Genomic DNA, 14,054 nt, shown 5'->3' with positions numbered 1-14,054 from the left:
GCAGTCTCTCGGCTCTCCCCACTGCTCTCTCACCCAGCAGCTCAATGCCTTGGTCAGAGCACACTTCTCATAGAAGAAGCCCCAGGCCATATTTGCAGCATCAATTCCAAGCAGTGACCAGAGTCTGTGTCAAAGCAATTAGCATCAGCAAAAATGCATCAGCATTGGAGCTGTGTCTTGTGGCACCTAAGACATCACTGCACTGTCTCCTTGTGGTCCTGCACCATCCTGAGCAGCAGTGGCAGGCCCCTGTGTGCCTCTCCTCACTAACTGCAGTCACAGTGGCTGTGTCTATCCACTGTCCCTTGGCTCTAGTGTTTCAGCCTATGGTTCCCAGCAGCAGCCTGCACAGGAGAACAGGCAGCAGAGCCTGCAATTTCTACCCAAACTGAGAGCAGCAACCACAAGCAGCAGCACCAGCAGCCTCCAAGGCACCCTGCCTAGTCCTGCCAGCTGACCAGCACCTTGTCACCATGCTCAAAGCTACACTGCAAACAGCATGACCCATTCCCACTGGCCCATTCCTGCCACACTGCTTCTTTGTAAGCCCACTAGAGCCTCCCAAAAGCCCTTGCCTCCACTCACAGCTGCTGCTGTAAGTGCCACTCTCACAGCAGCTGCTTCCAACAAGGCTGACATGAATGTTACAGTCTGAAGTGCTTCTCAAGTGCAGGGTTTAGTCTAAGACACAGCTATGATATCACAAATAAAAAAACCAATTTTTTATTGGGCTGTAACTCTGAGAGGTGTCAGGTTGACAGGAAATGTGCAAGGCAGTAGGTAGGTTTTTCAAGCTTACTGAAATACTAAATTTCAATTCAGCATTTAAATAACCAGGGAAGCAATTTATAAATTTATTATTTTACACTAAAAATATTAATTCTATGGTATTTTTATTATTATAAATTAAGGTGAAAGGCTTTTCCTACAGACAGTTTAAAACTTTCAAATGTTGTCTATTATTGAATCAATCCAAATATTACTGCAAGCATTAATTTTGAGCACTGTGGATTTTTGAGGGCAGCTCCTCATTCAGAATGTGTGTGCATGCTCTTTTTCTCTAAATATGAGAACAATGCAATCTCTGTACATTTTTATGCATGCTGGCAAAGTTCTTTCTCTGTTTTGAACTCACTGGAGAAGCTCAACACTTTTCAAGAGTGACAGGATCTTGGAAATAACTCTAACATTTTGTTAAATTGGAAAGCTGAGTAAAGGAAAAATTTCATCTTGAGGACATAGTGTTAACAGATGAAAAAGAATCCACAACAATTAACAGCATGCTGTTTTACAAAGACTTAATCTGGGGAAAGGCTTCATTCATAGCTGAAACATTTCTGAGACACCAAAGTCAGTAACTATGTGACACAAATCTGGAGAGAACTAGAAACTATTAGATCTAGGGTGGCAACTCTGTCCATTCTGAATGACTGGTCCTGAACATCACATATTTTATCCAGCTTATGTATCCTTATGTGAGCATAGTGAGAAAAAAGTTATAATTTCTTCATCATGGTTTGGAACAGCAAGCAGTGGCATCTGCTAATGGATAGGCCACTTAAACATTTAAATGAATACAGTTTATCAAGACAGGAGAATTAAAACAGATGTTATTATACTGGTTTCATTTACCCAGGATGTACTGGCACATTTTTTGAAAAGGCCATATACCTGAAACAGAAGGATTTTGTCATCAACATACTGCTGCTTGCTGGATAAAATTTGTCATATTTTTCACATCAAGACCTTATTTTATCCATGACAAATGTCATTCAATTTGTCCTATTTAGTTAGAAATGATGAAGAGCAAGGACAAAAAATAAAAGTGAAGAGTGAAGTTTTACTAGAGCAGGATAAACCAAGTTATCATTTAAAAAGCTAGAGCTCACTTGCACACTGATTGAACAATGGAAAACATGTAAACATGCAAGGACCTTTTGATTTGGTTTTTTTTTTTTTTAATTGTTCCACTCATCTCTCCTGATTCCAGATACCGCTTTCTCTAATTCCCCTGCCTCTTTTAGTCTCTCTAGTGAACAAATCAGTTCCCTTTCAGCTGGCCTCTTGCTTGATTTCTCCCTTGCCTAGATTGTGCGACTGAATTGTAGAATAAATGTTAACTGGTTAGCCAGCTTACCTCCTCCTGGCAGGCAGCTGCTGTCCTTCCCCTGAACCTCAGCCTCTGACTCAACCTCATTTTCAGGCTGCCCCTCACAGTGCTCTTGACTAACTCAAGCCCTCAGCAATTCTCCTGACAAATGAATGTGCTTTTTAAAGATGATTCTATTTCCACCATCAAACTGCTTGTTATATTCCTGCTACCTGAATGCAGATCTCCCACAATACCACAGAGAAATATATGGAGAACTATGGCTCATGTCCTGCATAGTCAGCAATCAGATAATCCTCCTGGGGCAGTGTAGAGACAGATATCCACTCTACAAGCAGACCTGCAGAGCTACTCCTTTGTCTGGGGCTAGTAATATTGCCAATAGATATATTAGCTATACAATTGGCCAATTCAAATAGGTGTACTGGTAGATACAACCCTGGTTTTCATTCTGTGTGACTTCAGCTAACAAAAGTATTAGGCAGCTTTCATTTAGTGAATACTTTCCTATTTATGGTGCTGAAGTAAAATTTAGAATGAACTCACAAAAGTTGTTTCACTGCAAGAGTGTCTGATGTGATACAAACATCATCAGCATATGTTTAAAAAACAGCCAAATGAAATACTTATAAATTGGTATCTAAGAAGTACAATTAAATGAAAATATATAAATCGATGGCCAAGGAAAAAACCGATAGTCTTTTAATTATGAGAGATTATGAAGAAAAAACAAGTCTTATCCTAACACTTTCTTAGCTTAATACAGGTCTTTTCTAGGAATTTCTTTAATAATCCTGAATATTTTGTTGAATATAATAGCTGAAACAAATTTATAAACCACATATGCTGGTTTTCACTGGGATAGAGTTAAATTTCTTCATAGCTGAGTATGGGGCTGTGTTTTCAGTTTGTGCTGAAAGCAGTGTTGATAAAATGGAGATCTTCCATTATTGCAGAGGAGGGCTTACACAGGGTCAAGGCCTTTTCTGCCCCTCACAGCACCCCACTTGTGAGGAGGCTGGGGGTGCACAAGGGGCTGGGAGGGGAGCTGGGAGGAGAAGGAAGGGGGAACATTTAATGTGATGGTACTTCTCTCTCCCAAGTAAATACTGTGCATCATGGAGCCCTGCTTTCCTGGAGATGTCTGAACATCTGTCTGCCCACAGAAAGTGGTGAATGAATTCTGAGTTTTACTTTGCATGTATGTGCACATTTCCTCATCAAACTGTCCTTATCTCAACCCACAAGTTTTCTCACTCTCACTCTCTCATTCCACTGGAAGTGAGCGAGTGCCTGTGTGGGATGCCAGCTGGAGTTAAGCCATGACAGTCCTTTTTGGTGCTAATATGGGGCTTGAAGAATGTGTGATAATAACATACTGACCAGAGTGTACTGGAAGGTCTTTTTATCTATTAACAGTTGTAGGTCGCAATATTGATTCATCTGCTCAGAATATTAGCTCATCTAATCTTATCTGTGCCATGCTCTTTTTTTTTTTTGCCATAAGAGTTAAAGACTGCTGTTGGCTTTTGCATTTTTCTGTGATTACTGATATTTTACCCAGGAGGTTTGTTATTAAACCCCAACTTACAACTTAAAATCAGTACACCATGTTCTTCAAATAGTACACATATCAAAGCACAGAATACTTTCTCATTAAAATCCAATATAAAATTAGCCTAATTTGTGATTTAGCACATAGTTAAAACTACATGATTAGTGATGTCTTTTATATAATGCATTTTCATTCTGTCAACTATGTGCAAAAGTATACTTTTCTGGAAGTCAAAATTCTGGCATCACTAGAAAGAGACCTAAGGTTTTCATATCATATGATATAATATATTATATGTATGTTTTAAATCATATGTCAATGCTGATATTTTCAAATAACCGTATCTAAACACCACATGTACCCATTTGCACCGAGAATTTTTTAATATACTAATGAAACAGACATAGGCTACGTGATTTTTGTAACTTCTTAATATTCTGTATGATAATTTGAATGAAGATTTTCTTAGTTGCCCAAGTGACCTTAAAATTTAAAAATGTTCATACATAATGATCATACAAATGTGTATGATTTGCATGTGTGCGCTCAAACACGCCATATATACATTCTGTGTACATTGGAATATATGTGTGTACCATTCAGCCCACATCATTCCAGTCTGTCCCATCCCATTCCAATTCATATGCATACCATCTATTTTAATGCTCATCCAAAGTCTTTACATTGCTTTATCTAGACTAGCAAATTAAAAAGAGTTGCTTTGTGCAGGATAGACAGCACTTAGGGTAGCCATGCAGCTTGTCTGTCTAAAGTTCTCTTAGTCTGGCACGGGAGCTCCTGTGACACTGGCATGCTGAGTTGCAATAAGGCTTTCTGCTTGCTTCACAGATGGCTCTGAGTGCAAGCAGCCAAGGCACACAACACTGTGCATTTGTACAAGCCAAAATTCCCACATGGTCTATTTGGACTTGCTGTTTAGACAGCTTGGATTTTGATCTGTTTTGTGTTATCAATACCGTAGTGTCTGCAGCAGTCCATAGCATGGCTGAAGTTTTCCGTTACATTATTATGAGCCTAAAGACCCTTGATGGAATTTGCATCTATTTCTTTATGAATAAAAAAAAAAAAAAAAAAAAAATGGGTCAAACACCTTGCAAAGTGTCTTTTACAAATAGACTGGCCCTGTTGTCCCTTTTCTACATCCAGCTGTTTTGTTAGAAAGCCCCTGTGTAATGATAATCTTTCCTGATTTATTCAATGACAGCTCTTGAAGCCATACTGGGATTTGTCAGTGTAATTACCCAGGTCTTTATAAGGGGTAATAGGAACAGATTAGAATCCTGGAGTATATAACTTCCATCCAAACTTTCTGATAATTTTCATATTAAATTTTGTATACTAAGCTTTCTTAAATGACCTGAAAAAAATACCTACGGGGTAATTTCATGCTGTCTCAAGTTTGTTGTGGGTGGTAGATACCCACTGTCAAATACTGAAAGACTCTCACTGTAACCTTCTGCTTTTGACAGCCATGTTCCTCATTTTATTCAGGAATAAAATTACCCTAATATTGGAAAGTTATTTTGCAGAGAACTCTTTCAGAGCCTGTAATTTTTATCACATTTTGAAGAGAATGTTGGTCCATTCAAAGACAACGGCCCTAAACCTTGTGCATGTAGTTTAGTACCAACTACTAATACTTTAGTTTTAGCAAGATCTGGAAAGATTTGTCTTTGATACTGAAGAATACAGTTAGTTTCTGTCAATTGATTGAAATTAGTGAACTGGAATTCAGTGACAAGATAATTTGATGTCTATGGTGGAATGATGATTAGAGCTGATAAGACATTTGTGAGGAGATATTTCAATTAAATTAAAGCTTTAAATCTTTATCAGATAATTTTCATCTTCATGATACAGTATACATGGAATTGACAGAGATGTTTTAGTCCAGAGATGAAGGTACTTAAAATATGTTATGGGATATATAAAAATAATTATGTAAATGTGATGATTAATTTAAAAAAGGGTTTTCAAAGATGACTTCATTGTTAAGCCCATTTGCAAATAGTTTCTCTGCCAGTCTTGGTTTTAGAAAGGTTTGCCTGTTTAACAGTGCTTCCTTAATTACAGAAATGAAAAATGATAATTTTTGTCTTTTGATTTCTGCTGAAACAATTTTTGAGTTATCAGTTTAACATGACTGATTTGAAGTAATCCTAGGGGGAATGATATAATTATTATTGGTATCTGATAATCCAAATGCAGCTTGATAGCCAGCACAGAACTAAGATTCTTTCAGGGATTTCTGATAGCATCAAAGCTCAGAAGGAATAATGCCATTTTCAGGTGGTGGAGTTGCAGTATTTCAGTAGAAACTGCTCATGGATTTTGAAGAATATTAGTACTTTTTTTTTTAACCTCAGTTAATAAAGCTTGATAAACCTGATAAATCCCAGCTTATTGGTTTGATTATTGTTTTTTTTTAAAGTCCACAGGACCAAAGGATTTTCCCAGTTAATAGCTCCCTCCATCGTTTCCTATCACCCTGCCTCTAGTCAAGTTTTCATGTTTATGTTTCCAAATCAAATATAAAATATATGAAAGATAATATCAAAATACAAACATAAAGGATATGATAAGCAGTTAGGGAAGAGTTTTGAGAAAGGTAGAAGGAGGAAGCTGGTTGAACAGAGGAAGACAAAATACAGGAAAGCTTGTGCTCTTGCAACACAGGAATGGAGGTATTCCTGCACAGGTGCAGAGTCAGAGCCTCTCCATTGTCCACCATAATGCCATTGTGCTGTGCCTTTCATGCTGAACAAGCAGCTCCAGAGGACTCACAGCTGCCATACAGACACACATGATCAGAGATACAGACACACACAGAACAGAAGATATATGTGAATGAGAGGGGTTAAAGGGGCTCTCTGATAGCATTAGTCATCATCAAATACATTAGGCTGAACATTTCAGCAGCATGATTGTTGCCAAAATTTCTACTGACATTAGAGAAAAGATGATAGAGTGGATAATGAGTCAATATAAAAAGGAAATCCTCCAAAATTAGAGAGCTACACAGAAGAAATCATGAAAAATCTGCTTTGAAATTATACCTTGCTTTGAAATTATTCAATGTGGGCTGATATCACAGGGCATCTGAGGATATAGTTGATATTTGCATTGCAATTAGAAAGTGCTTTGAAATTAATGGAAAGATGAAATTATTTGAGAAAGGCATGACAGTTTTTGTCTATGTTGTTTTAATTCCTTTGCTAAAAATCTCTTTAGTTCTTTTTTAGAAAAACCCAAGACTTTGTGGTTTAAATAGCTTTCTAAAAGATCACTCTAGCTGTGACTATTAAGACACTGAGTAAATTTTTTTGAAAGTTTTAAATGAAGATCAAATGTAATAATCACATGGTGTAAGTTATTAACCTAGAGGAGACATAAATCTTGAAGAGTATATAACTGCACTTAATCAGCAGTTTTCTCCACAAAGCAGTACAATGTTAACAACATATTTTCAAAATTTGGAAGTAGCTGCCAAAAAATCCTTGGGACATAGTGTTTTTTTGTTTTATATTGAACCAATGCATATTTTTGATGCACTATGTAATGGCTCTGATAGGTATGTTTGGTAGTGGTTATTTCTATGAAATGCTTTTTATCTGCTTGCTTTTTCATCCTGGTCATCCAATGACATGTACATAAATACATCTATAAAAACACATATAATATAAAATTTGTGCAAATACAATTAATAAAATATCAAATCGTAGTTGGTGGTGGGTATCTGTCTCCTTGTCTGTAATAATAGTTCAGCAATTGTATTTAACTCATTAATAAAAAATACTTAACATATTGTGGTAGTCATCATTATGGATTGTGTTGTGTCAATTTCTGTGCTTGTCCCATCTTCCTTAGGTAATTTATGTGAACAATCACCATTGCAGGACAAGCAAAAATGTTTCTTGGTTATTCAAAGCAACATATAACACTTGCTTCTGTGTTTCTTAAAAACTCATAATGACATATTAACTTGTTTATTTCAGCATGGAACAGCATAACCCATAACTCGTGTTACAAAATTGAATCTATTTTGATGCAACAGGGCTTTCCATTGTATAGCTCCTTTCTTCTGAGTTTAAATTTACTTCAGTGCTGAATTACTTACAATAAAATGTTTTTGTTTGTTTGTCTTTTCACTGCCTCCGTGTTTTACCAGGTGAAACCTGTGAATGCTCACCAGATGGTGTTATTTTCCTCACCTGAAGGAGACTAGTTTCTTACTCTTTGAAAAGACTAGATAAGCTTCATGCTGAACTATATTGCTTCATTCAAGATATCAGTCAATTCACGGAGGTCTTAACTGCATATGTACCACGCAAATACTACCCTTAATACATTAAGACAACATAAAAATCATGGTGATTAAGAGACAAAAATTATCTTGTACTATGTCTTCCCATTTTTAAATGGTACTTGCTATCAGTATGTGAATAATATTGTAACTGCACTTCTTGTGATCAAATCCTATAGGTCATCAGTCGCTGTTCAAAGGGAGTAGTGCCCAGCAGCTGATAGCAAAATGCAAGCGCCCATTTATAATTGTGCAACTCTGTAAGACTTCCAGAATCACAGCATGTTTGCAAACTAATGTTTATTTCTACATTCTAAATTAATGCACAACATCTGTTTGGGCTTCACATACTTCTGTCAAATAATTATGAATTTGTGTATTATGGATTACATCATGAATTCCTGTCATAAAGTGAAGAATGACCAGATGCTAAAACTGTATGACACCACACAGGAACTAAAACATAAAGTTTGGTATTAGGATTTTACAGTTGCAATATCATGTCTCAATAATTTATAATTCAATGACATTTATTCCTTTCACACCTGTTTTGAATTTCTATACACACATTCTCCTTCCTACTCCCTCAAACACCCCAGCTTAAGAAACGAAAAGGCTTTGGGTTCATGGTTTGATGTTTGGTGGGAAATTTAGGTTATGGGGGTGGGTACAATATCAAAAGTTATTTTTTGCCCTTCTATCTCTCTTTTCTCCTGGTGCAATAATTCTCTCTCAGCACATTTTGTTTCTCTGGCCATAGACAAAATATCTAATAAAGACACCAGAAAAGTGAGCATTTATATTTCAAAGCAAACAGAGACCTCTAAAAATGACCTTTCCAGTCAGTGCTCTGGATAGAAATCCTTAAAAGTACATGGCTCCTCTGCAATTACAAGAAAGATTCTTTTCAACATAAAACTGTCCATATTCTAATCTCATTTTTGCATGTCTAAAGAGCTTTTTTATATTTTGCAATTGCAAACAGCTAGATGAGACAGCTGGTGCATAATGACATACATGTCCTTTTTTGTATTGAACCGGCACTTCACATTGGAATACAAATGTCTTGGACTTACAGAAATAGCTTTTTATATAGGGCCAGTTATATTTTGAATTTACAGGATGTAAAGACCAAATACCATATAAGACAATTGATGTGTGATGGCAGCCTGTGCAGAATGTGAGCACTTCATGAGTCCTAGGAGGCAGCTGCTTAATAACGCAGATTTCAATGTATTTGGAAATTTTTGCTTCAAGGGACACTATAAGAATATTAAGCTCAAAGATATTTTATTAATAATTTTTTTAACCTTCATTTGATACAGTCTGATATATATATTGTTAGGTATAACTTGCTGCCTCATTAGTATTTCACTGGTTTGAGCACAGTGAAAGGAAATGGGTGACATTCACCAAATTCTCACATAATACACATAAATTTAAGGTCTCTTGCTAATTTTGGAAGGAATATAAGTATTAAGAAAAAATTGCAAGCAAAAAAGCAGTATATTTTTATAGAGCAGATTATCTATACTGAATGTTTGGTAAATTTATATTGATTTATTTCACAGCAAAAAGTAATCATCTGCTCCATATTCTACTTACAAGTTAAATAACAACTACCTTCAAATGCAGTAACAGTAATGCTCCCCATCTCTGAGAGGAGTTTTGAAGCTGCCAGTTTCAGATACTTTTCCTTTACAGGAAAGGTAGTGAAAGACAGAAAGAATTATAATCAATTATAACCATGGCAGTGATGAGAAATGACTCATTCAGGTTTTTCTGTTAGGTGGATTGCCTTAATCAAGGATTGGATTGCTATAGAACCATTTATGCTGTAGAGGGGATGCCCTCTACGGTGACATCTGAATACACATGCATTATAGAGACACCTGTTTGGTAGTACAGTTCTCTGCTCCTCTGTGTTTAATTCTTTATTAATTCATATTTTGTGTGTGTGTTTTTCCTAGGTTTTTGGTTTTTGTTTTGTTTTGTTTTTGTTTTGTTTTTTGTTTTTGTTTTGTTTTGTATTTTTTCCAGGAGCTTACAAATAAGTGTCATGGGATAAAGTCTACTTGAAAGCATCACTCAGGTAAGCAAAGGGTTGGCTACATCTACACAGCTGAAACTCATTACTCATTAGATGACTGCTATGCACTGTGAAAATGAACCAAGTATGTTCGGGCTGGATGTGTGTATGTAGCTCAGCCCACATATACTAAAATATTATACAGAATACTAAGCCCACATCTGCCCTTCTGTAATGGTCTGGGCATTAGCAAAGTAACAAAGAAAGACAGGCAAAATCATAGCTTTACATCTGTATTGCTCATTTGAGGTAGAATGGAACGTGGTACCAGCCCAGGTAAATTACCTACAGAAAATCAGAGATGGGCTTGGAGCGATAGGAATGATGAGGCTATTGGTGACCTCCAGAGGTAGAAAGCAAACCCCTGAAAATAGTAACTCTTCGGCAGAGGGGAACATATCTATTTATATATCCAACTTGGTGTAGAAGGATGAGCCAAAGGCCTACTAAATGTAAAGGCCAGGCCACCAGCCGGGACGTGGACACGTCAACCAGCTGGAGTCTTGTTTTCCTGAGCCTATGGTACCAAATCACAATCACAAATGCACACAAATCACAAATGGACCGGACACTCTGGTTTTGGTGAATGTGGTCAGTACAGAGAGGATGTACTTCTCATAGAGCAGAAATTGATGTCCACTCACTACCCCCCTCCAGCACAGAAAGTAAAGGTGGAAAATTATTTCACTGAGTGGTGAAGCTCTGACTCTGCAGCTACCACAATCTAAGTGTCCTTGTGGCAACACACAACAGGATGTCCTGGCTGAATATGTGTCGCTCTATTAGGAGCGGCGAGATGAACGACACAGACTCTCTCAGGAGTCGATCAGGAGAATTTCTCTTAGTTTATTACTTCCGGTCTTTTTTATAGACTGATACGTGGAAAGTACAGAAAAGAAACTCTTATTGGTTAGCAAACTAACACATCACCATCATTGGTCAGTGGGGCTCACCACCCCTCGACCTTCTCTTGCCAGAAAACAAGGAACAGACAAACAGCACCTGCAAGGCTGTTTTCTGTCTCTGAGGGTTGTTTTAATTCCTCTTCATGATTTCTCAGGCCACTTTCTCAGGCAAGACTGCGAAAGCTATGTGGCCTGTAATTTACACAGGCACTGTGCTTCTCTGTTTCACAGTTAGCATCCATAAATATGCAGAACACTTTTGTTTTGACTTATTTCTGATGGAAAAATTGAGTCTAACAAATCTCCTGACAGTCTTTATAATGTTAGAGCAGCTCTAATTTACTCCAAAAATAATGGACATTGAATCAGTGGATTTTTTTTTTTTTTAATTTTACTTTGACTGACAATAGCCATAAATATTTCACAGTGAGAATTCATTTTGAGATTTTGAACAAGATAAAGGAAAATGACCCCCCCCAGGTAGTAGGGTTCACTTGGTCAAAAAGTCAGAACACAGGTAAATGAGATGCTGACTAAGATCTGTGAATGTCTGAGAAATCGCTATGAGAAAGACACAAGGCATAACTATGATCTGTCGTGGACATTTCAGGTAGTTCCTCTCCCCATTTTTGGGAATTAAATATCTCTGACATATTTTTGCTGTTTATCTAATTGTTGTAACTAAGAAAATTACCCAGAAGAGCTGATCTTACATATAAGTACAAAACTCTACATCACAGGTGAACGACCAGTTTTCTTGGCTGATTATAGCTAAAAATTAAACAAATGTGATTTTTATTTTAAGGACATTGTTTCGTAAAACATCTGATGGCTTAATACAGAATTTTAGCTACAAACAGCTACCTGCAATTGTTGCAATACAATTGGTTATACACGTATTGGAATTTTGGTGGGAAAAGGGTATGAAAAGATATTTAGGACAAACCCATGCATTTTTTCTCCATAGTCTGTGAGAACACAGCAATAGAGAAGGTATGTTAGGTGCCCCCTATCCATTCATTATTAGGACCAGAAACTGTATGAATTCTGCAGAGTATTGCTCATTACCTATCAAAAATATTGTCTGGTTCTTGAGGTATTTGAGAAAATCAAGACACATAGCTCCACTGGGAGAATATATATGAGCATTTTTGGATGTGTTAAGAACAGTTACTGTTTCTCTGGGAATGCAGTTGAGAGGATGATGAGCAAGCAAAACACAAATGTCAAAGTTAAGCACTCCTTTTTTAATATATCCAGTTTTTTGATATGTAAAAACTGGAAGTAGATGAGAGAAGTCAATGCTTAAATAAATTAGAGACTATTGATTCCTATGGTGGGAATCATCAGATGAAGTATTAGTTGTCCACATCTGAGCTGATCACTAGAGGCTCCTTTTGGAGTCTGTGGCAAAATAGTGCTGCTAAGTGATCCTTCTGATTACAGCAACAGAAATTTCCCTTCATAAATTTGAAGGAATGAATTGTAGCTGTAGACACCGCAGACACAGAAAAGCCAAACCTAAGATAATGTTAGTCATTCCACAAGTATTTACAGTTTAGGAAGAAAGGCTCACTCCCACAGGGTGATTTATTGCCCAAGTGTTACAAAGATCAACTAAGACAGAGAGAAACACAGCTAAGTCTCATTCATTGTATGTAAATTGTCTTCATTTTCTCAGATAATTTAACATTTCCCACATTAAAAATGTATGAACAGAACCTCCAGCTGGACTAATTTTCCTGCCAATTCCCAGAAGTTCATGAGGTGACATCCATATCAGACAGAAATTCCAGGCAATGCTAATGCCAATATCTGACTCCAGGGCAAGCGGAGGACTGTCACTCAGGTATTCTCCTCAGCTAGCATGTGCCACTAGTTTACCTCAGCCACAAGATCATTGATCTACCCAGATGATACTGTAAGCATTTCTTTGCCTCCAAGGGAACTGCTGGAAATAATCATTGCTCCTTTCCCTTCTTCTAAATTAGTTTTTCCTTCACCATGAAGTAAGACTGAGTAGAAAATACTGAATTTAAATAGCTCAAAAAATTAGTACAGACATTTTTACTAAACATGGAGAAAAATGGTATTTCCAGATACTGTTTATTGTTTTTTAGTACATAAAATACTGAAAATTAATGAGAAATGGCAATTATTCATTTATATGTTGCATTTACTGAATACTGTATTGTGCTCTGCACATTTTTCCCTTTTAAATATGCAAGTTGGATTTACAATGGTAAATGAGTAAGGAATATGACTTGAAGTAGTGTAAATGTGAAAATATGTCTCTCATAAATTATGAGAGAAGGATAGCAGTGTATTTTAGCACTTAGCCTCCCAAATGATCCTAATGCTGTTACAGGCAAATACCATTTCATTTACCTCTGTAGGACAGCTGTCTTTGACAATACAGTGGAGCAATTGCTGACTGCAACGTTATAAAGGCTTTTAAGAAAAGCAGTGAGTGTTACATGTAATTGAAAAGCAGAGGAAAATTTATTCAAATGTAAATTAATGGAATGGAGGGAGTTTGTGCATGGAACTGAAGATTTATAACTCCTGAAAGTGATGACATGGGGGTTTTAGCAACAAAAGGATCTGAAAGCCTTGCACTTAAATCTCATTTTAGATGCATCATCACTAACAGCATGGTGCCTTTTCATTCTTTAAGGGGATTTTATCTTACTAGAAACCCCAAACAGCAGAAATCTTTCAAAACACTTGACTCTACTGAGCTTTTGTTAGAACATCTACTTTAATGATGAGACATCAGTGAGCCAAATTTGTAAGATCTGATAATATTTTAGTCTAAGGTAATGTGAATGATTTTCAGTGATACGTGTACATATGTATACAACTATATTCAGGAAAATGCCATAATTGCAATTAAAGATCAAGTATTTGCCTGTGGTTGTGGCTGGCCAAATGCCTGGTTTCCCAAGTTTGTTTGCTAAATTGCACTGTATGAAGTCTCAAATCAGGCATCATTATCTTAAAATTTTAGAATAGCATCTTAATAGATATTCAACATATATAGGAGGCAATATTAAACATTTCTTCTCCCC

This window comes from Poecile atricapillus, chromosome 2 (assembly GCF_030490865.1).
Source record: "Poecile atricapillus isolate bPoeAtr1 chromosome 2, bPoeAtr1.hap1, whole genome shotgun sequence".
NCBI classification, from domain to species: domain Eukaryota; kingdom Metazoa; phylum Chordata; class Aves; order Passeriformes; family Paridae; genus Poecile; species Poecile atricapillus.
Note: the sequence above shows the minus strand (reverse complement) of the source record.